This window comes from Nipponia nippon, unplaced genomic scaffold (assembly GCF_047370975.1).
Source record: "Nipponia nippon isolate SJK-2023a ecotype South Korea unplaced genomic scaffold, ASM4737097v1 scaffold_33, whole genome shotgun sequence".
Taxonomy (NCBI): Eukaryota; Metazoa; Chordata; class Aves; order Pelecaniformes; family Threskiornithidae; genus Nipponia; species Nipponia nippon.
Window position 1 is genome coordinate 962,513 of NW_028262351.1, and position 27,649 is coordinate 990,161.

The window sequence follows — 27,649 nt, forward strand, 5'->3', positions numbered from 1 at the left end:
CTTCTCCTCTATTCAGCACTGGTGAGGCCACACCCAGAGTACTGTGTCCAGTTCTGGTCTCTCCAGTACAAGAGAGAGCTACTGGAGACAGTCCAGTGAAGAGCCACAAAGATGATTAAGGGACAGGAGCATCTCTCCTATGAGGAAAGGCTTAGAGAGCTGGGACTGTTTAGCGTAGAGAAGAGAAGGCTCAGGGGGGATCTCATCCATGTGTACAAATACCTGAAGAGAAGGTGTAAAGATGATGGAGCCAGGCTCTTTGCAGTGGTGCCCATTGGCAGGATAAGAGGCAATGGGCACAAATTAAAACACAGGAGATTCCATCAGAACATCAGGAAACGCTTTTTTACTGTGAGGGTGACTGAGCACTGGAACAGATTGCCTAGAGAGGTTGTGGAGTCTCCATCCTTGGAGATATTCAAAAGCTGTCTGGACATGATCCTGGGCAACCTGTTCTAAGTGGCCCTGCTTGAGCAGAGGTGTTGGACCAGATGACCTTCCTCAGTCCCTTGCAACTTCACTCATTCTGCAAAATCTTTAAAAATATTAAAGTGGTTGAAGAAAAGAAGATTTGTTTTGCAGTTTTTTCTTTATTACATGTTCAAAAGATGTTATAAATATGACATCCAGGTATAATCTTCAGATCAACAAAAAGGGTAGAAAGAGACAAAAGTGTAACAGCACTTATTTCATGTGGTGAGTTGACCCTGGACAGCAACTAAGCACCCACCAGCTGCTTGCTCACTTCAGATGCTAGAAACCCTGCTTTCTGGATGGATTTTCCCAAGGCATACTGTACAGATTCTGTCTGTAGGCAGGTTCCCAGCATCTGAATGGACGTAAGATTTACTTGCTATCTATATTCCTCTTTTTATTCTATCTTATTAAAACAGCTATTTTATTAATCCATTTGTTGTCAGGCCTTTCTTATTGCGATCCAGAAAGAACCCTACACCGCCTCTCTCAGCCCTGCACCTCTGCAGTGCAGAACAGTTCTCAAACCAGGCAGCCAAGTCCTGCCACAATGCAGCAGCCCAGATGGGTTTACCTCTGCACTGCCAGTTGGTCTGCATCCATTGCAGTAGCCACCCCCACAGGGCATTAGCCACCATCCATGAGTCAGTATAGAGTACTGGCCACTTTTCTCATTCAGCAATGTCTAGGGCCAGCTGGATGGCTTTCACCTCTGCAAACTGACTTGACTCACCGTCTCCTTTTCTGATTTGCCACGTGGAATTCCATAGAGCAGCTTTCCACTTCCGATGGTTTCCCACAATGTGACAGGATCCATCGGTTAACACAGCATATTGCTTCTCATTTTCTGGTAATTCATTATATAGTGGGGCCTTTTCAGCATGAGTCACCTCCATGGGCGATGCTCCAAAATCTCTGCCTTCTGGCCAGTCCATGATCACTTGCATGATTACTGAGCTGTTGTGGTTCTCCATTTGAGCCTGTCGCATGATCAATGCTACCCACTTACTCCATGTAGCATCAGTTGTGTAATGTGTAGAGGGGCCATTTACTTTGAACATCCAGTGCAACATAGGCAATTGAGGTCCCAAGAGGAGCTGTGCTTCTGGACAAACTATTTCTGAAATGGCTCAAAACCCTCTTATGCTGCTAGTATCTCCTTTTCAGTTGAGGTGTAGCTGACCTCAGATCCTCTATAACCCCAGCTCCAAAACCCCAGAGGCTGACCTCGGGTCTCTTCGGGTGTTTTCTGACACAGGCACCAGTTGAGATCATACTCCCTGGCTGTGGTGTAGAGCATGTTTCTCACATCTGGTCCTGTCTGGACAGACCGAAGGGCTACTGCATTCTCCAGAAACCCAGAATGTCTAGGAAAGCTTGTGTTTCTCTTGTTAGGTGGTAGGGACGTGGCTGTTATCTTTTTAATCATATCCATAGGGATGTGATGATGCCTATCTTGCCATTTTATTCCCAAGAACTGGATCTCTTGTGCAGGTCCTTTGACCTTGCTTTGTTTTATGGCAAAAGCAGCTTTCTGAAGCATCTGGATTATTCTTCTCCCCTTCTCAAACACTTCCTCCTCTGTGTTGCTGCACATGATGATGTTGTTAATGTACTGCAGATGTTCAAGGGAATCACCCTGTTCAAGTGCAGTCTGTATCAGTCCATGACAAACTAGGCAGAAAACATCTACCCTGGAGGAGAAGAAAGGGAGAGGTGCCAGTCTTCATTTCCCCCACAAAGTGGCTCCAGGAGGAGAAGAGGAGAAAGGTGCAACTGTTAATTGTCTCCAAGAAATGGTTCCCAGAGTACTGGAATGGCAGCAACACAGGGCCCAAATACCAGACAGGCTCAAGACCAGTGCTTTTATCATAGCTCTCCCAGGCAAAGCAAAAACAAACTGATAAACAGCCCAGCAAAAGCTGAAAGTTGCCATTAACAAGCCCCAGAGTTTGATGTACAGCAAGAAAGGGAGCATGCCACAGAGCAGGTAAGGAAACAAATAAATCAACATTGAGAACAAACAAGTCAACATCACAACTAGCAACAGCAAGTAACAACTTGCCAAGTAACAGCTAAACAGGTATAACAGCTATAAATTCAGTCTAGTACACTTTGATCAAATCTGTCATTATCTTGAACCTCTTGGGCCCCACAACTGTCCAGGCACCACAAAAACATGGAGAAAAAGACATGTCCCATGTGCTTTTGTATAGGATATAGAATCTCACCTCATAATACAGGACATTGTCTATACAAAATATCAGATTACACACACTAATCTGTAAGGCCACAGAGACAAAAAAACATACCTTTTTAAATTACAGAACTAAAGAAATGCTACATTTTAAGAAAATCAAATTAGGATGGTTAAAAGTGAAGATCTTTATATTTACATCACAGATTACTGCATTGTGTGAACTGCAATGCAAGTTTACCTTAAAATCTACAATTTCCATTGGAGTTCATTTTTACTTAACAAAAAAGTATTTGAAATTTTAGCATTTAAATCCCAAACCGCATATAAGAAATACATTTACATTAAATAGCATGTGAAAAATGATCATATAGCTTTCCTTCTAACTTCAGAATAGATCCCAAATGTTTTTATTCCTAAATCGATAGTAATTATTTTTAATTTTAAAACAATAACTAGTAAAACATCACCCTCATCTCCTGTATCTTGCATCTCAAGACAAATGGCAAGAAAGGGACTTCCTTTATTTCAGAGAAACCACAACAATGAAATACCAGATGAAAGAAACTGAACGTCTTAATTCAGAGTGCTCTGCTGAAACTTAGTGCTTCTTCTCAATGTTATGTTCTTGTTTGGGATTTTTTTTTTAAGCTTCATATTTGCTGCATGTTTTGATATGGGAAGATAACAGTTTGAACAACTCCTGCTTGAAGCCTTTTCTAGGCTTAATATCCAAATTCTTAAAACATTTTACCTATCAGCTTGCTGCTTTCTCTTGGAACTTTTTAATTAAATTGCTAAATTTTATTTGTATTGAACACATATTTATAATAGAGTATTTCATACTTACTTATTTTTAGTTCAAAAAAAGAAGTTCTTAGACAGAGACCCTAACCTACAAATGCTTAATTCATAATGGAAGTTACATTAAATATTTAAAAGAACAGCATGGGTTCCCAGTAGATGGGCTTACAATGACTGAAAGTCTCTAGAAGGACATTATATCAGCCTCATTACCTGGAATTAATTTTTTCATCATTTCCATTACAATCTGGTGCTTTCAAGGGTATAGGAAATAAGCAATAAATATTTACTTGTATTCCAATTTGATGTAAAACTTTAACATTAGTTTCTATTTTTTAATTAATATAGCTAATTTTCTCAATATACATTGCAAAAAAAATATATTCATAGAATCATAGAATGGTTTGGGTTGGAAGAGACCTTTAAAGATCATAGAATCATAGAATTAAGATCATCTACTTCCAACCCCCCTGCCATGGGAAATTTTTTCCCCTTCCCGAAAACCAACAAAACAGAACCGGAGTCCTATTCCATTATTCCTAGCTGGAGTATTCTGGCAGCAGACCTGCTTTGAACACTCTAATTTTTTCAAAGTAAATGCTTTGGGCCCCACGGGACACTCAGTTAAGAGCATTGAGGGGGCACCGAGAGACAGGGGCTGGGACAGGCAGTGGCTCGCCTTGTGGCAGACCGCCAGCTTGATTCAGGCTTATTCCTCAAAAATGAAATCTGACAAGTGATCAGTTCATAATATGTTTGATCACTTTTAAGATTTTGGAGGGAAAAGTTAACCAAGGCATTTTCTCCTTTAGGAAAAAAAAACACAGGATGGGAAAATTTTGGAGGGTAGAAAGTGATATAGAACTCCCTGAATGACATTAATTGGTAGCAGAAGGCAAGCAAGTGCAAAATTTCCCAAGGAATCTCATGTCCTTCTCTGTAAATCTTAAAGCATCCAGAGAGAGCCCAAGTCCACTCAAACTGCTATTGTCTTCCCTTATATGGCAGTCCTCTATCATACTTTTACCCACAGTATTGCTTCTTGCTATAATCTGCCTTCATTTTATATAACGGAAATTGAACCACATCATTTTCTCATCATCACACAGAAGTGCAACTAAAACCAGTCTCATGGCCTATTCTGTGAAACACCTCATTTCAAGTATTATACTTTCATTTTATCACTGAAGTACTTTCAGATATAGAAAGCTAAAACAGAGTGAAGAGTAATTATTTCTCGAATTGCTTAAAAGTGAAACAGAGGATTACTTCACTTGCAGTGTACTTTAAAAATATTTTTTTAAACAATAGCACAATCTAAACATTAGAAATTCTATTTTATTTTCTAACTATATGAGGTCATATTTCCAAAGTTAGGCAAGCACTGCTGCCATAAACACATAATACATACATACTGTATTCATATACACATATTTAAGTAACCTTAACGTAACATTAGCAATTAGGTTTGTATAGAGCTCTTTCTTGCTTTGTGAAGTTCTTTATGCCAAGAGGAAATCACCATTTCTGTTGTTATTCACATACAAATGATGGCTTATGCGTAAAGCACCTTAGTGAACATTACACACAGAAATGTAACATCATGTTTGTACTTAGTCATTAACCCTTGAATCTGCAAAGTACAGATGTATGAGATGCATGGATCTACACATCAATGAAATCAATAGGTGTATTATATTCAAAACAATTACTTGCCATAGTAATTTGCTGAACTGAAGCTTTAAAGTGCAACAATAAATATCAACTTTTCATCACCCCCTCTGTTTGATAGCACAATGGATCTTATTCAAATAATACTGACAGTCTGCTTCAAAATGTGAACTGTAGAGATCACAAATAAAATAAAAGTCTTCAAATAGATAATAAAGTAATTTCAACTGGAAAACTGAAAATATGTCAACAATCCAGACTGTAATAGTCAATCTTTTCTCCTAAGCAGAGAACTCCCTTAGAGTCTACCTGCAATGTAGAAAGGTTCCCACCTTAACATACATACATTTGTTTGGATCTGTGTTTCACTTTAGTCTCTGAAGCTGAGATGTAATAATACTCTCCAAAACTTTGTAGTGTGACTCAAGACAAAAATAATATATACTAACGCAATATTTAAATATATCAAGCCATTAGTACAATCTTGCTATATATTTATGTTAAAAACATATCTATAGGTTAAGATGATCTTTCATAGAATTTGTCAGCACTAGGGACTTTCCAGTTATTTTATTATTCAAGTGAATGGAAACAGAAACTTAAAAGGGCAAGCTCAAGATATCTTTAGGCATTAACACAGTAATTAACACATTAACAGAAGATACTAAATATGTTAAAGAAGAAGTTATATAAAATGTTTTTTCATATTCAATGCAATCTGCAGTAACACAGTTTGATGATAAAATGTCATTCATCTGCATGCTTCTAAACCCTCCAATATCCTCCTGTATATCAAACATTTTCTTTTCAAACTTTTAGCTTCTGTTGACATGTCATTAGAGAACATTTTGAAAATTCCTCTGTTTTGAAATATATGCATTTTGAAACACAGTCTATGAAAACTTTTTGCAATTCTCTCTTGGTTTTGGAAATGAAGCTTATGTTGCATCTACTAAGCCTAGTTTCATATACCTGAGTTATACAGAGGCCCTCACTAACAACTCAGTGAGCATTCTGGATGACCACAGAATACAGGCTAGCTTTTTACAAAATGGCAAGAATTCTGAAGTACACTGTTCAAATAGAGAATATGGGAGGATTTACTATGATGTATATTGAAAAGAGAAATTATATGTAAATTTGCTCATCACAAAGCTAAAGTTATTTTTCCCTTTCTTCTTCTGATTGTTAGCTCTATTTATATTGGCGTGGTGGGTTAACCTTGGCTAAGGGCCAAACTCTCACTCAGCCACTCGCTCACTTCCTCTCTTCAGCCAGAGAGAGGGAGAAAACAAAGTCTCTAACAGAGTCTCTTTGTTAGTTCCTCTCTAGTGTTAACTTGGCAAAAAGATTGTTGCAGTACTTAAAAAATGCCTAATAAAAGGGGATTTTGATTGACATACAAATAATTACATTTTAGGTTCACCCAGAAACCACAGAATGACAACAACATACTGAGGCTGTTCTTTGTTTCTTGTTATATGTCAAATCCAATTTCCTATAATAATTGTAGCACAACTATATTTTGTTCTTTTACAACCTAAAGATCATCTGAAATGACTAACATAAAACTCTTTTAAATAAAAGTATACATTCCTTTTGTTTATTTTATTTTTTCTTCATTTCAGTAATTAGTCTAACATGCATATGCTTTGACTAGATTACAGAAAGAATGTATGTTTTAAAAGCCTCAAAACATAATACAGCTACTTCTAATAAAATTATAATATTTGTGAATTTGGGCTGATTATATAGGTAAAGATAGCAATTAAAACATGAATCCTCTGAACTGGAGCTTTAATATAACATTTGTTTCACTTATGCCTACAGACATCTCAAGATGTAGTGCCATCGAACAATGAGTTACTTAAATGGTCATACACTGAACCACAACTGAGTCATCATACATATTTGAAGTTCCATCCACTAGGATCAAAGCTGAAATTTCACTTTGTTCAACATGAAATCATCAGACTCTAATTTTACTTCATCACCTAGCGCGTGAAACTGTCACTGAACATCCTATATTTCTGTCAACTATTATTTAAAATCATTCAGAAGCTAATATCTGTGCTTTCTAAAATGACTTACTCGAAGAGAGCAATTTGTCTCTTCAGTCAAGTGATTATGTCATAAAACAATGTAAGGAAAAGGGTTCTTTTTAGGAAATATATTATTAAATGGCTTTGGTTGCAGTTAAACAGCTCATTACAATATCACTAAACTTGTCTAATCTAAAGACGGTTGTGGTTTAACCCCAGTTGGCAACTAAGCACCACACAGCTGCTCGCTCACCCTCCCTCCCCTGGTGGGATGCAGGAGAGAATCGGAAAAAAAATTAAAACCTGTGGGTTGGGATAAAGACAGTTTAATAGGACAGCAGAGGAAGAGGAAATAATAATAATAATAATAATAATAATAATAATAATAATAATAATAATAATAATAATAATAATAATAGAATACACAAAACAAGTGATGCACAATGCAGTTGCTCATCACCTGCTAACCGATGCCCAGCCCGTGCCCGAGCAGCAATCACTCCCCCGCCAACTCCCCCCAGCTTATGTACTGAGCATGACATCATATGGTATGGAATAGCCCTTTGGCCAGTCTGGGTCAGCTGTCCTGGCTGTGCTCCCTCCCAGCTTCTTGTGCACCTGGCAGAGCACAGGAAGCTGAAAAGTCCTTGATTAGTATAAACACTACTACTGATGTGCCAGGCCATTGAATCCACACAGTCCAGTACACCCAGTCATCCCTTTCCTCCACCTGGCTGGAGGCAGGGCCAGTCCTGGTGGTAGCTTTCCTTATTCACTTCTTGTAAATGCGAGTCAGGAGTTCCTTCATTACAATCAGGAGTAAGATCAGGCCTTCTAGTCTGTCTGGGGAACTGCCCACTGGAAACTGGAGCAGCAATTTTCCTGCGAGAACCCCCTTGTGTGATTGCTTTCCCTTGCAACTCACATACCTGTGCATCTAGGGTCGAGGTAGATTTTCCATCCCACTTCCTCATGTCCTCTTCGTGGTCACGCAGATAAAACCACAAGGTGGCCCGTGGTGCGTATCCACTATATCTTCTCTCTTGAGCAGAGGGATGCTTACTTCTAATGGCTGAGATACTGGATACCTCAGGTGAGGAGTAGGACATATCCTCTTTTAGTTGCTGGAAATCCCGGGACAGTTTTTCGGACAGTTTTTCCACAGCTGAGATGCAGGCCTGTAGGGAAGAAGAGTGACTTTCTTCATATTGCTCGAGTTGGCCAGCCAATTCATCCACCATTGGTCCCTCTCCGTCTTTCCAGGTCGTTATTGCCAATGAGTTTGCATACGGTGATGGTGCGCTCCATACCAACTTCCGCCACGTGGGTTGTGTGCACCTGATGTCATCTGGATCTTTGGATAGCTGCTCGTTGTCCAGGTCATTCTAAATCACCTCCAGCATGGCTAATTCCCTCAGGTACTGGATACCTCTCTCCATGGTGGTCCACTTGCCTGGGTGACATATAACATCTTCCTTGAAGGGATACCTTTCCTTCACACCTGACAGGAGTTGCTTCCAGAGGCTGAGGGCTTGTGCCCCTTTTCCAATCGCTTTGTCAATGCCCCCGTCCCTAGAAAGGGATCCCAGCTGCTTGGCTTCCCTACCCCCTAATTCCAGGCTACTGGCCCCATTATCCCAGCATCGGAGCAGCCAGGTGATGATGTGCTCGCCTGGACGACGACTGAAATCTTTTCGCATATCTCGCAGCTCACTCAGGGACAGGGATCGGGTGGTTACATTTATGGGTTCTGCCTCTTCCTGCTTCTGTTCTCGTGATGGCCCTGGTTCATCACTATCCCTTACTAAAGTAGCTGATTTTCTTGTGTATTTTTTCTTCTGTATGGGGGCGACTGATACTGGCACGGGTTGATTCTCTGGCGTAGCCACAGTGCCTGTCGCAGGGGCTGGCGTAGCCACAGTGCCTATCGCAAGGGCTGGGGTAGCCGCAGTGCCTGTTGTTTTGTTGCCAGATCCAGAGACCTTCACTTTCCCTTGAGGGTTCTGAATAGTGTTGAACAGGGCTCGGTAGGCATGGGCCAGGCCCCAGCACGTTGCAGTGATCTGTGTCTCTCTGAAGTTGCCAGGGTGACAACATACTTTTTCCAAATATTCTACTAATTTTTCAGGATTCTGCACTTGTTCAGGGGTGAAGTTCCAAAACACTGGAGGTGCCCACCATCCTAGGCATTTGCCCATGCTCTCCCACACACCCTGCCACTCATAACTATCCAGCCTTGGGGCAGATCTCTGGATGATATTCCGAAACTGCTTACTAACCTTAGACAAAACCGAAACAATTTTCCCAAGAACTACCAATAGAAGTATCTTAACTACCCAAGGATGTTCAAGATACTGAACAGTTGTTGTAATGAAGGAGGAAACACCATAGAAGAAAACAACAAAGGTGCCATTCTGTATTTCCTCCATAAAAAACCTCTCAGAGGAAGAGGTATAATTGCTAATTGTCTCCATGAGGTGGTACCCGAAGTACGGTAATGGCTTCAGTACAGAACCCAAATACCAGTGTTTTAATAACAAATCTCCCAGGCAAAACATCACTAATCACGGCAGAGCACAGCAAACTGCAACACCCAACACCAATCTTTAACATGTACTGCAAAAACAAGAGCATGGTGCAGATCAGGTAGACTAATACTGAGAACACATGAATCAATATTATGACCAGCAACTGTTAACAGATACAAATGCCTTTAATACACTCTGGTTAATCTGTTATTATCTCAAACCCTTCGTGCCCCACATTGGGTGCCAAAAAGGACTGTCGTGGTTTAACCCCAGCCAGCAACTAAGCACCACACAGCCGCTCACTCACTCCCCCCCACCGCCCCAGTGGGATGGGGGAGAGAATTGGAAAGGGCAAAAGTGAGAATACTTGTGGGTTGTGATAAGAACAGTTTAATAATTGAAGTAAAATGAAATAGAATAATAGTAATAGTAATAATAATAGTAATAATAATAATAATATAATATAATAATATAATAATAATATACAAAGCAAGTGATACACTATACAATTGCTCACCACCTGCTAACCGATGCGCAGCCCGTCCCCGAGCAGCAGTCGTGTCCTGGGGTGCATCAAGCACTGTATTGCTAGCCGGTCAAGGGAGGTGATTGTCCCGCTCTACTCTGCACTGGTGCCGCCTCATCTTGAGTACTGTGTGCAGTTTTGGGCGCCACAGCACAAAAAGGATACAAAGCTACTAGAGAGTGTCCAGAGGAGAGCCAGGAAGATGGTGAAGGGTTTAGAGGGTAAGCCGTATGAGGAGTGGCTGAAGTCACTTGGTCTGTTCAGCCTGGAGAAGAGGAGACTGAGGGGAGACATCACGGTCTACAGCTTCCTCACAAGGGGAAGAGGAGGGGCAGGTGCTGATCTCTTCTCCCTGACAACCAATGATAGGACCCGAGGGAACAGCAGGAAGATATGCCAGGGGAGGTTTAGGTTGGACATTAGGAAAAGGTTCTTCACCCAGAGGGTGGTGGAGCACTGGAATATGCTTCCCTGGGAGGTAGTCACGGCACCAAGCCTGACAATATTCAAGAAGCATTTGGACAATGCCCTCAGACATATGGTGTGAATTTTGGGGTTGTCCTATGCAGGGACAGGAGTTGGACTCGATGATCTTTGTGGGTACCTTCCAACTCAGGACATTCTATGATTCAATTATTTAGGTTCTAACTTTGCAGTTATCAGAAAAAAAACTTTCTTTTTTAATGAAAAAACAATCTGAAGCTTCCTTTAAAACACTTCTTTAAATACCAGAGTTAAAATAGGGTATACAGACAATTTAGTAGGGTTTTTTTTTTTTTTTTTTGAAAGCCGTCTTCAGAATCAGAGTGAGCCAACAAACTTTGAAGTAAATAGGACATTAACAAGTTGGTTTCCATTACATCATTGCAGACCAATTGTCCAAGTACAAACACACCATTTTTTCCATAATTCTACTCCACTAGCCTCACATTATGAATAATATAATACCCAAGCGCTGATTCATAAGACTATAAAACAAGAGGCTGATGTGGACCACAGTTCAGCTGGTTTTTACTCCACTGAGATGATGTGATTCAAGTAATATACATTTTTTAAATGTCTGAGAAACTATTCCACATAAACTTCCCCATAAAAGAAGGATCCTTAACTGGCCAGAAGGCCTGACACACAGAGGCATGATAGGGTCAAACAAGAAGCACTCTAACACAAAAACTATTCAGTTACAGAGAGCTAAATACAAGTCCTAAAATGACCATCTTATTTGCACACTTAAGTGTTTATTAAAAGATAATATTAGTGAATATTAGTAATAATACAATAATATTATTGCACAGTTTATTAAAAGATGAGTTATTTTGATATATTATATTAGCTATATTGGTGTGATACATTGCCATTTCACAATTCAGCCATTAATTCAGCCATTAATTCAGCCACAGTGTTATTCCATTTGTATTTCTGTTTAAATTCTAGCTTTTATGACACAAAATAAAACCCATTTGGCTATCCCTACCCTACTCCAGCTTTCATAATGCCTCTAGTCTCCTTAAGAGTGTCAGATGTTCAAAATCAAGACATCATCCCATTACAGTCTAAAAAGTTCTCATGGCTTTGTGTAACCAGCTTTGTCTCAGAAAAGGCATAGTGGATGGAAGACTGTTTGAATGGCTGGATCTTGTATGGAGACACAAAAATCAAAAGAGGAAAGGTTGCTTACACAGTCATCTCTGCATTTGTATGCATACTGCTTCTGATAAGAGTCTGCTGTTATGCTGTTTTCTGCAGACAAAACTCATGCTAAAATTGAGTAATGCTGTGTATGTTGCGTATGCAAAACTAATTGCAACATTTAAAATATTTTTATATATCCTTTCTCTTTCTCTCATTTATGACAATTTTTAATTATTCATATTATCATAACAGTTAACACTTACAGTTTTGTAACGCTTGACCAACATAATCCATGCCCACAGTGATTTTTTCTCCCTGATTTTTCCTATAGTTCTTCACTTCTGGCATAATAAGCCTATATATACAAAATTAAATGCATCTAGAAGGACATATCCTAGCACAGTAATCAATCACATCTTGATACTTCTTTAATGTGTACTATGCTGAAAGCAGTCACTAGCATAAGAGGAGGTTCCCTTACCAACTTTAGTCTTTGTTTTCACTTCTTCTCTTCCTGCCATGGTCATTGCCTTTATTTGAACCTGAAGATAAAAAGAAACTAGACTTAAAGTAAGAGCTATTAGGTTTGCATGATCACTTCAGCTATGTTCCACTGATGACCACAACACTGAAAACATTTAATTTTTCAGAAATTTTACACTAATTTTTCTGCTCTTCCATTTCAACAAAAAAGGTTTCATTTGTTTGATCTTGTGGAATATGAGAAAAAACTTTCTGTTTTTTTTGAGATGACAGCAAGTCCCTTCCATCTTCTTCATTATTGCTCTTCAAGTGGTCATATTTTAGTTTTTCAATGTTGTTTAAAGTTAAAAGTTGAGACCAGTCAACTGTTTCTTCATCCTACCCTCAACCTTAAATTCACAGTCCAGAAGTTTATGAAACACTAACGTCACCAGCTTAGAGTAATGATCAGTAGCATTAACAATTATTATAGCTGGGATAAAAACTAACAACCTGAATACCATAATGGGGAATACCACCACTAATGTCTTTTATGCAATGAGAGCAAATTCTTTTACTATAATTGGTTGTCCTAAAAATGGAAAGAAAACAAGATAAAAGAAGAATGTTTATCAACATTTACAAACCTTTTGCACCTATTTTTTTTAGTTTTGAAATTTTAGCAGGTAAAAATTTTTTAAAATTAAGACTATCAGTCAGCACTAATCAAAACAGACACTTTGCTAATCCTTTGGAATGGGTAATTGTCAATAATTGAAAAATCTTTATTTCAGCTATAGTTATCTGCATTTCAATATTTCTACATTGCCGACTGTCCTGGTTTCAGCTGGGATAGAGTTAATTTTCTTCTTGGTAGCCGGTATGGGGCTGTGTTTTGGGTTTAGGGTGAGAACAATGTCGACGATACACTGATACTTTTGTTCTTGCTAAGTAGTTGCTAAGTGGCGCTCACAGTGGTCAAGGACTTTTCAGCTGCCCATGCTCTGCCGGGTGCACGAGAAGCTGGGAGGGGGCACAGCCAGGACAGCTGACCCGGGCTGGCCAAGGGGCTATTCCATACCATATGACGTCATGCTCAGTATATAAACTGGGGGAGTTAGCCGGGGGAGGGGCAACGATCGCTGCTTGGGGGACGGGCTGGGCATCGGTCGGCGGGTGGTGAGCCATTGTAGAGTATATCGCTTGCTTTGTATTACTATTGTACTATTATTATTTGTTGTTGTTATTATTATTATTATTATTACTACTGTTCTATTTTTATTTTACTTTAGTTATTAAACTGTTCTTATCTCAACCCACGAGCTTTCCCCTTTTGCTCTTCCGATCCTCTCCCCCTGTCCCACCGGTGGGGGAGTGAGCGAGCGGCTGCATGGTGCTTAGTTGCTGGCTGGGGTTAAACCACGACACCGACCAAGTGATTAATGTAATTTACTTTAATCAAACACTTGCACCAATGAGCTGCACTGCAGATAGTTTATGTCCTAATGTCCCATATCTGCAGTAGCACAGATTAGTTTGGGGTTATTTTATATTTGCAAATAGACAGAAATATCCCTAACCATATTGTACTTTATGTATATCTGCAGGTTAAAAAAAAAATAGCCAATAGCATCTTTTATGCAAAACATTTTCAAATTCTTTAACAATACAGCTCATCTGTCATATTCTATATTTATTTCAAAAAATGTCATTATACTTAGCTAAAGTTGACTTCTCAGTGGCTTACATGTTTCCAAGATAATACGTTTGCCTATATTTAAACCTCTAAATATCAGGAAATTACCAGGAATTAAAAATCAACATAATCTCAACTTTTCTCCAGAAACTATTTAAATTTTTAGCTGACATCACAATAATATATTTTGCAGCTGAAATGGACAGTAAAGACCGCATATACAGCTGAGGAAACTGCCAGACCTCACCTTCAACAAAAGTCAAAAGTCATGTTTGGTCATGTAGAGTCAGACAAACCAGACTCTACACTTGGCCCGTATCTGATGACCATATTATCTAAGCTACTAAAAATATATCATTAGTGCCACACCTCACAGTCTGTTGATCTGTGCGCTAAAGATTCCCTGTAAAATATTATCTATCTACATTTATCCTTTCATGAACCTGTAATCTGATAAGGATGCTATAAGAATATTAGAAATACTTATTATAATAATAAGCATTAATATTCCTCTGTGAGAGCAAACCACACAATCAACCAGAGAAATGATGGGTGTATGACTTCACAGATGCACTTCTCTTAAAGCTGTGCTTATTGATATGTTTATGTAAATCCCTAATAGTAACATTATCCCTGACAGAGTATCTGCATATAAATAAGAGAACACAATTCCTTTTAGCACAGAAAATGTGACACACACTTAGTTTTTCTTCACATCTGCTTATTTAAGCATCTCTGGATGAACCCCAGCTATATTTGTTCAGCCAATGCAGAATCTTACCTCAGTCAGTGCCCTACTTGAGGGAATGATGAAAACCCTGCAACAGGTAAATTACTCTCTCTACAAGAATAAACAAATAAAACCAAAAAAGCCTCCAAATCTTTTCCTGTATGTCTAATCAAAGCAAATCTCAATATTCTTTTCAAAAAGCAACCTTTTAGTTAAGATCATTCTGTATATTCTTGGCATCTGTAGAAACACTAGCCATACACAGAAGATTGCTGAAAGCAAGATTCCTATTCAGTGTTTGGTCTTTATTTAGGAGAAAAAAAACAGAAAGAAAAGTCCAGCGCTACCCAGTCACTGATGTCAGATGTGCTAGAGTATACCTATGTTCTATTCAGACTAACAGTCCCTCAATCACATAAAGTATTTCTCTGAGATACAGTACCAGTCTCAGAATGCTTCTTAGCATTGCCTAAATCTTTGTTCAGTTTGGTGATATGCTTTTAAGTTAGTTACTGAAACAGTTTGATCTCTAAACATAGATACACACACACACAAATCAGAACTGGATATGGTATTATTGCATCTTAAGTTCCTTTTCCTTCTCTTGACCCCCTACCCTCTAGACCAAGAATCACTGTAACCTGTGAAACTCTTGCTCCCTAAATCTGACCAAGATAATCTTGTTTTCAATAAGAAACAGATGCTTTTAAGATAATCTCTGAACACTTTTATAGCATGTAAAAATCCTGGCATTAAACAGGCAAATTCATCTTAACCTTAACCATAGTAGCACTATCATCTCACAATAATTCTAAACCTATTTAGAAAGATAATGCTACTTCCTTCTCTGTTTATTCAGGCTTGCTTGTTGGTGTGACAGCAAACTCCATTTGGCACCAACCCAGTAACTGCACACTGACATATATTAGGCTTCGTCGAGCAGGATTACAACTAAAGTTCTGAACTGAGCCTGCTATAATCAATAACAGAATATGAAAGTGAGTTTACTATCCACAACACAGGTAGAAAGAAGAAAGAAAGGGAGAAAAAATAAAACATCTTCCCTTAAAACGATTGTACTGGGTCTGGCTGGGATGGAGTTAATTTATTCATGTATATGCTGTGCATTTGTGGCTAAAACAGTGTTGATAACACACCAATTTTTTGGCTGTTGCTGAACAGTGTTTGCACAGCATGGAGACTTTCTGTCTTCACCCCTTCCCCCCACAGCGAGTAGGCTGGGGGTGGGCAAGAAGTTGGGAAGGGACATAGCTGAGACAGCTGACCCAAACTGACCAAAGGGATATTCCATACCAGATAACATTGTGCTCAGCAATAAAAACTCAGAGGAAAGGAGGAAGAAAGGGGGGTGCTCATGATTATGGCATTTGTCTTCCCAAGTAACCATTACATGTGCTTAGGCCCTGCTTTCCAGGAAGTGGCTAGACATCTGCCTGACGATGGGAAGTAGTGAATGAATTCCTCTTTTTGCTTTGCTTGCGCATGCAGCTGTTGCTTTTCCCATTAAACCGTCTTTATCTTGATACATGAGTCTTCTCGCTTTACTTCTATTTTCTCCCCATCACGTGAGAGAGGGGAGTGAGTGAGAGCCTGTGTGGGTGTTTGGCTGCTGGCCGGGGTCAACCCACCACAAGAATAAATTAAAACTAATACATGTAAATAAACTTTGAAGTAGAGGTTTTGTCAGAGGTCAAATTAGAAAAATATCAGGAGACTAGAATAACATTTTGTTCTATAAACTGCATTTTTAGTTCACCAATTTTTCCATTGACCTGCTGTACTTAACTAGCTGTCTACTCTGAAAGACCAACTTCCTTTTTCTATGCAGGGGGGAGGGGGTAATGAAAAAAAAAACCTACAAACCAGAGCTAGACACACATGCACATATAGCATGTTTCTTTGTGTTGTGCAAGGACTTGTGCTTACAACACTCAAGTTCATTTTATCCTGATTCTGAGAATTAAAAAAAGGAAAATGGTTTTCACTGCCTTTGATACTTCATCCAACTGCTACAATCAAGGAAGTCTGAAGACCAGATTCCTCTTACACAATAGATGGCTACTGGTTGACATGATGAGCAAATGGACATCTATACAAACCTCCTAAAATTTATGTCATGTGACATATCTGAAACAGATAAAAGCCTAAGAATTATTTTATACTGCCCATCAGAAAGAGAAAGCTCTAAGAAACATTGTTTTCACTGATTTTTTTTTTGGGGTGTGTAAAAAATATTTTTTTGAGGGAGGGGGGTTGTTTTGTTGTAAAGAAAAAACAATAGAGAATTGCTATGACTATCATCACTGGCTCTACCATCTATAACCTCTTATCAAGGAATAGAAAAGAATATAAAATGTTGTCTTTGAGGACATTAAAAGACACCAAACTGAATTTAGGTTTGTGATGAGAAAAGTATGGTAAGGATAAAGATTATAGTAAAGGCAAGAGTAGAATCATCTTATCAGGAACAGAAGAAAACAGTTTTGCCTATAGACATTACATATGTATTGCAGGGAATTTGAGGAAATTGGAAAAATCCATAGTTCCAATATGTTGCACCCTATACTCTAACTCAGGGCACATCTTTTACAGAATGTTCAAGGGATTTACTTGTGTTTTGACTCATTTTAAAATGGAGAAGTATGATGACCTCAAAACAAATTCTATTAGATCCCCCCATCAGTCTTTTATACTATTTGGACCTTAGATACTTCAAAGACTACAGTTAGTGCTTCTTAATTCACAGGAGCTTTTTAAAATTATTTTATTGTTATGACCAATGAGCAAGGACAACAACAGTTGCTTTCTATGCTGCATATATTATTGTGTTTGTACTCCCCAGCATTATTTTCTTCATATCTATTTTTCACTTCAAGACTGAAGAAAGTAAAGTTTTGGGGGGGTTGGTTTTGGGTTTTTTTTGGTTGGTTGGTTGGGTTTTTGTTTCTTTGTTTGTTTAAAGGTCACAGTGCTATGCTCTCGATGACCTGCTATTCTGTTGAATAGATGATATCCAGAAAGACACTTGGTACTTGCAAGTGCTTAACATGAGGCGTTCTGATCACCTGCAGAAGTTAAAAACCTGGCTGGGCCTAACCTCCTTATGAACAACTCAAACAAAATTCAGTCACTGTTTCTGCCTCAAATAGCAATTCTTGGAGAAGCAGTGAAAAAAACTTTCGCTACTATGGGTTCAATTCAGTAAGAAATGACTGCCTATATTAAGTCCAATATATTTGGGTTAAAATTGTTTGTTAATTCCCTCAGTGAAAGTAAATTTAACCTGCAAGCCATGTGTTTCCTTACTCAGTGCCAAACTCTTAGCAATTAATGCATGAATTTGGTGTCAAACTTCAGCAATTTCATAAATAAATAGCTACCAGCCACAGACAGAATTATTATAGCAAAGAGCATTTGATCTTTAAATTATTGCATTTCTCTTTCATATAGAGAGCAGTCAATCCTATCTTAAACCTTTACTTTTCTTTGATTTTTTTTTTATTTTGTGCAAAATAAAGACTGAACTAGAAAGCAAAGTTTATAATCAAAGGATAAGAACAAAAATATTAACACTCAATTTGATTTTATGATTTATGACATTTAAAAGAGTTGCTCTAAACTTTCATGTGAGCTTTTATATATCAAAATTCATTGAAAATTACTGGCTAAGCCCATACAACTTACATTTGCTAAATTTTATTTCTGAAGCACATTTTTTACTCTAAGATTTTCTTTGCAATACTTATGATGGTTATGTGCAAACAGAGCTATATCATACCTCTACATTTTGGAGGCGAGACTTGTAAAAATTAAGTTCTACATGGTTGTGACGGATGCACTCGACTCCTTGACCAAACTAGTGGTAGCTTGGTTCAGGCTCCAAAAGAAGTAAAGCCCTAGGCCATAACTGGGCCAAGAACTTCTCTAGTTCCAACCTGTTCTCTGAAAACCCACAAAGGAACAGGGTGACATGGTGAGCACTGATGCATATGAGTTTGGAAACTGGAACACCGATCATGCAATTAACACATGAATAGAAGGTGGTTCTTCCAAGACTCATTTGTCAAGGAAAAGAAAGTTGTGGGTACAAGGAATCTCATGCTTACCTTTTCCATTGCATGTAATTTGACTACAAGTCAACCACTTTATTCCATAAATATGACAGCCTAAGTGAACCTTCTTTGAGCTCTCCCTGCTAAACAGCTGGCTGCATGGCGATGATCTCCCCTTGAGCTGGGATACCTCTCAAGGTTACTCCTCGAGGCTGAGAGACCCCTAACCAACTGCAGATCTTTGCTAAAGTGACAGATATCGTGCATAACCTTGTATTACAGTGCACTAAGATTTTTGCATTGCTAACTTTGAATCACAGAATCATAGAATGGTATGGGTTGGGAGGGACCTTTAAAGGTCATCTAGTCCACCCCCCCTGTAATGAGCAGGGACATCTTCAACTAGATCAGGTTGCTCAAAGCCCCATCCAACCTGGCCTTGAATGTTTCCAAGGATGGGGCATCTACCACCTCTCTGGGCAATCTGTCCCGGTGTCTCACCACCCTCACCGTAAAAAATTTCTTCCATATACCTAGTCTAAATCTACCCTCTTTTAGTTTAAAACCATTACCCCTTGTCCTATCACAACAGGCCCTACTAAAAAATCTGTCCCCATCTTTCTCATAAGCCCCCTTTAAGAATTGAAAGGCCGCAATAAGGTCTCCATGGAGCCTTCTCTTCTCCAGGCTGAACAACCCCAGCTCTCTCAGCCTTTCCTCATAGCAGAGGTGTTCCATCCCTCTGATCATCTTCGTAGCCCTCCTCTGGACCTGCTCCAACAGGTCCAAATCCTTCCTGTGCTGAGGACTCCAGAGCTGGATTCAGTACTCCAGGTGGGGTCTCACCAGAGCAGAGCAGAGGGGAAGAATCACCTCCCTCGACCTGCTGGCCATTCTTCTTCTGATGCAGCCCAGGATACAGTTGGCTTTCTGGGCTGCATGTGCACATTGCCAGCTCATGTCCAGCTTTTTGTCTATCAGTACCCCCAAGACCTTCTCGGCAGGGCTGCTCTCAATCCCTTCATCCCCCAAGCCTGTACTGATATTGGGGATTGCCCTGACCCAAGTGCAGGACCTTGCACTTGGCCTTGTTGAACCTCATGAGGTTCACACGGGCCCATTTCTCCAGCCTGTCCAGGTCCCTCTGAATGGCATCCCATCCCTCAGGCGTGTCAACTGCACCACTCAGCTTGGTGTCATCTGCAAACTTGCTGAGGGTGCACTCGATCCCACTGTCTATGTCATTGATGAAGATATTGAACAGCACTGGCCCCAGTATGGGCCCCTGAGGGACACCACTTGTCACTGTTCTCCATCTGGACATCAAGCCATTGACTACTACCCTCTAGATGCAACCATCCAGACAATTCCTTATCCACCGAACAGTCTGCCCATCAAATCCATATCCTTCCAATTTAGAGAGAAGGATGTTGTGGTGGACTGTATCAAAGGCCTTTACAGAAGTCCAGATAGATGACATCCATAGCTCTTCCCTTGTCCACTGATGTCACTCCATTATAGAAGGCCACTAGGTTGGTCAGGCAGGACTTGCCCTTGGTGAAGCCATGCTGGCTGTCTCAAATCACTTGCCTGTCCTCCATGTGCCTTAGCGTAGCTTCTAGGAGGATCTGTTGCATGATCTTCCCAGGCACAGAGGTGAGGCTGACAGGTCGGTAGTTCCCAGGGTCCTCCTTTTTACCCTTTTTAAAAATGGGTGCAATGTTTCCCTTTTTCCGGTCCCCAGGGACTTCACCTGACTGCCATGACTTTTCAAATATGATGGAGAGTGGCTTGGCAACTACATCAGCCAATTCCCTCAGGACTCTGGGATGCATCTCATCGGGACCCATAGACTTATGCACGTTCAGGTTCCTCAGGTGGTCGTGAACCTGATCTTCCCTTACAGTGGGAGGACCTCTGCCCTCCTGATCCCCGTCAAATGGCCCATTGACTCGGGAGGTGTGAGGAGAGAGGTTGCCAGTGAAGACAGAGGCAAAGAAGTTGTTGAGTACCTCAGCCTTCTCCTTATCTGTTGTTACCAGCTCGCCACTTCTGCTCATCAGAGGGGGTACACTTTCTTTGACCTTCCTTTTCTGGCTGACAAACCTATAAAAGCCCTTCTTACTATTCTTTGTGTCCCATGCCAAGTTCAGCTCCAGCTGTGCCTTGGCCTTCCTGACCCCATCCCTACACAACCAGGCAGCGTCCCTATACTCTTCCCAGGATACCTGTCCCTGCTTCCACTGCCTGTGCATTTCCTTCTTGCCCTTTAGTTTGACCAGCAGGTCTTGACTCAGCCATGCTGGTCTCTTGCCTTCCTTTCCTGATTTCTTACACCTGGGGATCGAGAGCTCTTGCACTCTATGGAAAGCATCCTTGAAGATCTGCCAGCTCTGTTCTGCTCCCTTGTCCCTGAGGGCAGTTTCCCAGGGGGTCCTATTGACTAACTCCTTGAACAGCTGGAAGTTTGCTTTCCTAAAATTCAGAGTCCTGACTTGACTTTTCACCTGTCCCATATCCCTCAGGACTGTGAACTCCACCACATCCCCTCTGGTAGGGCTGTCTATTACCTGGCTTAAGAAGTTATCCTCGATGCACTTCAGGAGTCTCCTGAATCATTATTATATCCTTTGTGTAGTAAGTAATAGAGTGAACCTTGCCATCAAACTTTGTTAAGTTTCACTTTTACAACATCTTACTTTAATAAAACCACTTTTGCTGATAGCTTTGGTGGTGGTTCTTTAAGCGGTCTAAATAGCTTGTCCCCAACAATGGTATGGTGAAAACTCCATATATGAAATGTTCAAAGCTATGAACACTTCAAAGATTTTTTAACTTGTTATCTTTCACCTACTTTCTACAAGACCTGCTTTTATTCCAGCTGTGCTGAGAGAAATATCACCTACTGATCCCTTACAAGAAGATAGCCAACACAGATATTTTCTAAAGCACCTTTGTGACTGACCAATAAACCCCTGCAATGGAAGAAGGCTCAAAGGAGATGGGCAAAGGCAATGTGCCTATGAAGCTCAGGTAATAATGTAGGGTGTGACTGACCACAGCTGCTGCAAAGAAAGCTGACTTTATCTCAATACAAAAGGGATGCAAGCAGGGTGGCCTTTGTTTTAGATAAACAGCTATGACAGTTGAGTGGATCAACTGACTACATCACAGTTGAGTGGATTAACTGGCTACATCACAGTTGAGTGGATCAATTGGTGGTATAAATGTTTTTCCCTGAATTCATGAAAAGAGTGTGAATGTCTCCTTGAGTTAGCCAGAGCAGCATGGGGGAAGCGTATATGTGTCTCAGCCCAAGACAGAGTATAAAAACTGAACAATTAACAAAAGAATTTCAAAGACAGCAATGAGCTGGATCTGGTTTCAGCCAGCTGTATTCCTTCCAGGCGATTGAGGACGCCCAATGTCGTGACGGTGAGCATATTAAGGAGATCAGCAATGGGGATCACATTGGTATTGTGATTGAACTGTATATTGCAATTGATATATTTTGGTAAGTGTAACTTACACTTGTACTACGATTTCAGTATATTGCTGGATCACTCTGCTAAATCAGAAAACCCGTGTAACATCAACTATCTTCAAATAAGTAAATTTGCTATTAAACATTACACCCTCCATGTGTGGAATACATAAAAGAACCCGGTTAGAGAGTATTGGACTCTGGCAACATTCCTCAGTAAAAAGAGGGGAAAGAAAAGACAATGACAGAAGAGGAAAGCTGCACTTAGCTTATGTTCTTGGTAAGTGAAAACCTTTGGCAAAAGTGTCATAGAAATTAATTTGAAACAGTCAATAAAGCAGATGTTAAATGGAGCAAGATGCAAAAATTGCTGCAGTAATGCCAGAAAAGAATGAACCCTTAGAATACTGAAATTTTCAAGAATGACATTCACATGAATGTTTAGAAGATGATGAAACTGCTCCATTTTATGCTTCCTACAGTATAGGTGAACTAGGGATTCACATTGAAGGATTTTACCAACATATCTGTTCAAATGCCCACCATGACTTTAGAAAGCCAAGCCACCAAACATTAACGCATTGCTTTATTTCATGCTGAAACATAAAAATGGAACAAAGAAGTATATTTGAATCATGATCACACTATGCCTTAATAATAGAATAACCTAAGAACACTATAAAATATTAATGAGATTTCCTTATAATTTAAAAAATAATACAACCAAAAGCAGTTCAACAGCTTGTTTTAAAGAAAAGAACTGTCCTAGTTTCGGCTGGGATAGAGTTAATTTTCTTCCTAGTAGCTGATATAGTGCTGTGTTTTGGATTTAGGATGAGAAGAATGTTGAGAACACACCGATGTTTTAGTTGTTGCTAAGTAGTGCTTACACTAGTCAAGGACTTTTCAGCTTCCCATGCTCTGCCCGGTGCACAAGAAGCTGGGAGGGAGCACAGCCAGGACAGCTGACCCAGACTGGCCAAAGGGCTATTCCATACCACATGATGTCATGCTCAGTATATAAACTGGGGGGAGTTGGCTGGGGAGTGGTGATCGCTGCTCGGGAGCTGGCTGGGTGTCAGTTGGCAGGTGGTGAGCAGTTGCATCATTTGTTTTTCCTGGGTTTTGTTCCTCTCTCTTTTTTTGTTGTTTTCCTTTTCATTAGAATTTATTTTATTTATTTTATTTTATTTTATTTTATTTTATTTTATTTTATTTTATTTCAATCATTAAACTGTTCTTATCTCAACCTATGAGTTTTCTTACTTTTGCCCTTCCAATTCCCTCCCCCATCCCACCAGGGAGGGAAGGGTGAGCGAGCGGCTGTGGTGCTTGGTTGCCAACTGGGGTTAAAGCACGACAAGCACCCATGCATCTGAAACACTGGAAGATATATGCAAATCTGTTTCACTTTGTTTGTCTGGCATGGATATGAATATTATACAAAACAGTCAGATTCATAACCTTGCATTTTTTTCTTCTTCCATATGGGGGAACCATATTGCTAGCAGGTTTTCCATCCTATGACAAAGATCACTAAAGAGAGTAGTATATAGTAGCTACTGCACTTAATACAAGTCTCTACTAGAAAAAACCTGGTTTTAACAAGATTCTATGAGACTGCTGCTATTTTCTGTCCTATTTAATCTTTTTTGATTCAATAAATTCATTTTCCTATTAGACTTTAAACCAAAACAAAGCCCTAGAACTGAATTTCATATATTCTCTTAGAACACTAAACAGAGGTAAGATTATATTTCTAGGGACATCACAATTCCATCCCAAAATAGTGTTTGGGCCCTTGCAAAGTGTTCAGGTACATTGTACAAAGCTGGAATTTAAAAAAGTCAGTTTCAATCTATCTGTTCCCATTTAAGAGATTTCTAGCATTTCCCCACACTCAAATATTGTAAAATCTTGAAGCAAGACTACCCAAAAAATCAGATTACAAATAAATGTATCCATTCACTTACATCAACTTTCTGAACCATTAGGAAGAAGGGTCATGTTTTTAACTACTGTTGCTCAGCCATGAAATCCAAGGCCACAAGTTGTCTTCTATAGACTCAAGAAAAACATCACAGATCACGAAACCTGAGACAAAAAAAGTAGCAATTCCTCCTATGATTGCAAGGGGAGCAAGAGTTGATCAGCACTGAGTTCTGCTGAAAGTTCCACCATCAGAAAATTTTAATGTACTCTAATATCACATGAAGAAACTTAACTCAGAAGCCCCCAAACTGTATGTATTCAAGATGATCAAAACCAAAACTGCTACACTGAATGGAAATCCTGTAACTATTCACCTAGTAGGGTGACCATGACTATTTCCAGACACTTCCTTTGCCTCTGTAAGCCAGTGACAGATTGCAGTTAACAGGTCAGTGAATAAATTAATTCCAGGGCACTGGAAATTATGTTCATGAAATTAAAAGTGGCCTTTCTGACATTGCATCACTATTTCTAAACAATGAGCTTGAACACCAAATAAATTTCACAATTTGGATGAGTGCCAAAAGCTAGTGACCTAGTTTCATTAGGGTGGGAAAAGAATAGGAAGTGGTCCTATGAGAACAGATTACCAAAATAACTTCATCAAGATGAAAACATTCCATACAAAATTTTCTTTAAATCATACATTTTCCATTCTAACATGTCACTGAAAAACCCCTCTCCCAAAAAATGCCAGTCTGACATCCCTTAAATTTTAAAGTTAAAATGCACTTACATTATGCACACTGCCATTCCTATAGAGCATTCCTATTAGAGAGAATAAATATCATCTTCCTTCCATCTCATTCATAATAATTTAATGCTGTTATAAATCAACTGCATGTTCAGTGAAAAATGTAACACTCCAAGAGTTTTTTACTAATAAAAGTAAGCCTGTTTTTAAAATATTCAGTACACAGTAATCTTCTCAGTAATCTTCCTTGATAAAAAATTCCTTGGTTTCTCCTCAAAAAACACACCAAGTATGGATGAGCTCAACAGTTGTTGACATAATTCTTAGGAACTTACCAAGCATTGGTCTATACTAGCCCCCATTTATATATTCCAGCAGGTACTCCAGAACTCCACCCTTAGTCCTTGTGGTGGTGCATTCCCCTCCCCCACCTCTTTTCTTCTGGTGCACCTGGCAGAGCATGGGAAGCGAAGCTGCTTTACAATCTCATTAACTCCCGTCAAAACTTGGCCTTTGTGTAACGAGTTTGGCAGTTAAGCATCCCTTGACTGTATCAAAACTCTTACATGGCTGAGGTGGGAACAGCACTGTCTGTACTAGGGAGGCAGCCCTGACAACCTTGGAACTATATTTTTCGTCTGTACTAGTCACCTCCTGACAGCCTTGGGGCCTATCTTATCTGGGCTGTAACTCAGGAGGATCTTGTCCCAGCATCACTGGAATTTTTGAGGACTTCAGTAATCTTCAACACGGGCTGTGAAAGTAGAAGGGAAATTTACTGATGCCTGAAGTCAATCATCTCATGACCCTATAAACAACAGTGCCAAGTTGAGACCCTTTGAGCTCTCCTAGACTGCGGCAGGCTGCACCAGAATCTCCCTCTGAGTGGGACGCCTTTCAGAACAGCGAACTCAAGCTGATCTCTGGCGCTCCTTGTTCCTCGAGGTTCGACCCTCGCCCGTTGAGACAGTCATTTAAAGTGAGTATTTCGCTAAACCCGGGGGAATTTTTATTGGTACCTTTAACTGCGCATATAATGAGTACTTAGGCCTATTGTGTGTGTGATATAAATATTGTAGTAAACCTCATTTAAACACTTTATAGATGCTAGATTAATTAATGATTAGTTATTACTAGATTTTTGTGATTCTCTCCTTGCTGCAAACAAACCTTAAACTGCTGCTAAACATATAATCCTTAGAGATAAACCATTGACCAAGTCTGAGACTAGGATTGGATCCAGCCACACCTAGGCTCCTCTCTGAGAAGGAGTTTAGAAAGCAAGGGGGTCCATTCTGAACCTCATGACTCAACAGGAGGGCTCCCCTTTTCCTCCGTGTATTTTCTTCGGGCTCGATTTCCTCTTTCTTTCTCTTTATATATATATACATTCCATTAATTTAGTAAGTAATAGAGTGAACCTTGCCATCGAACTCTGTAAAATCACACCTTTATAGATTTCTATTAAAATCACTATTTGCAAATATCTTTGATGGCGATTTTTTAAGTGGCTTAACCACTCTCCCGTGACACTCCTTCACCCCCAGTAACATCTATGGATGACATATTAAGGAGAGGAATCTAAATAATAACACGCAGCAGAAGACATTTCATTTTCTATTTTTCATCTTTCCAAAACCTGTTGCTTTCTGTAAATTGCTTTCCATTCACTAATCAAGTATAGAAGGTAAACTGAAATACTCTATGAAGACTATTCTTGAAAAGCTAAAAAACCCACAACGTTCTTTTTGAACCAAACAGGAATATGACATAAGTAATGAAAGGCATTAATTTCAAAGAGGGAACACTTGCAGCCCAACCCAGCAATCCCTGTTTATGCAAGAAGTCCTTATTTACACGTGCCAATGACTAAACTGCAACTCCTACCTGTGTGTTATGCACAGTAAATAGGTCACTTATGTAAAGACTTATACAAGAGATTTAAAATTTAAAAGACGGAAAGATACTTTTCATTTAACCTCCACAAAATTTTGTGATTTTTCTTTTCGTTCAGATTCACTATTTCCAGATTCATTACTACTAGATCAAACCCTAAAGGTTGATCATAGTTTTTGTAGTCCTTACTGAGGCAAACTCTCATGTCAATGGAAATTTTGACCAAATAATGACATAAAGACTTGTAACTATGTTTTGGAAGGACATACCCAACACAAATTTCAAAAATGCTATGGGAGTATCTGGCAAAAAAAAAACAAACCAAAAGAAAAAAATAGATTCACGTATATCTTCTAAAATCCATAACAATTTTCTTCTTAAAAAACATATTTAAGAGAATCAATAGGGAAGTTTTAGCATCTCATTTCTTCCCTTGTTTATCAGGAGTTATTAAGAACTCACGTTTGTATTTCAAACCTCTGTTGTTCCACTGTACAGATTTGAGGGTTTTTTGCAGTCTCCATCCTGAATGTATGTACATACCATGGCAGTATCATAGCTAGATTCTGTCAAACTGTAGAGTTTAAAAATAAAAAAGGTGGGGAGGGGGAGCAGAAGCTGAGACTTAAAGAGTGAAGAGCAGCCTATGAGCTGCTTGATTCCTATGTCTGAATGTTGCTTTTCTCACCTGTGTGAATCATGCAGGCCTTCTACACATACTTTTTACCTCAGCTTCTGCAACTGAAAA

General features: G+C 39.5%; 1 pseudogene; it reads right to left on the bottom strand.

Annotated features, from left to right (window-relative positions):
- Positions 1 to 1,615: 1,615 nt before the first annotated feature.
- LOC148054145 (uncharacterized) lies at positions 1,616 to 9,813 on the bottom strand (annotated as a pseudogene).
- Between the last annotated feature and the right edge of the window lie 17,836 nt (positions 9,814 to 27,649).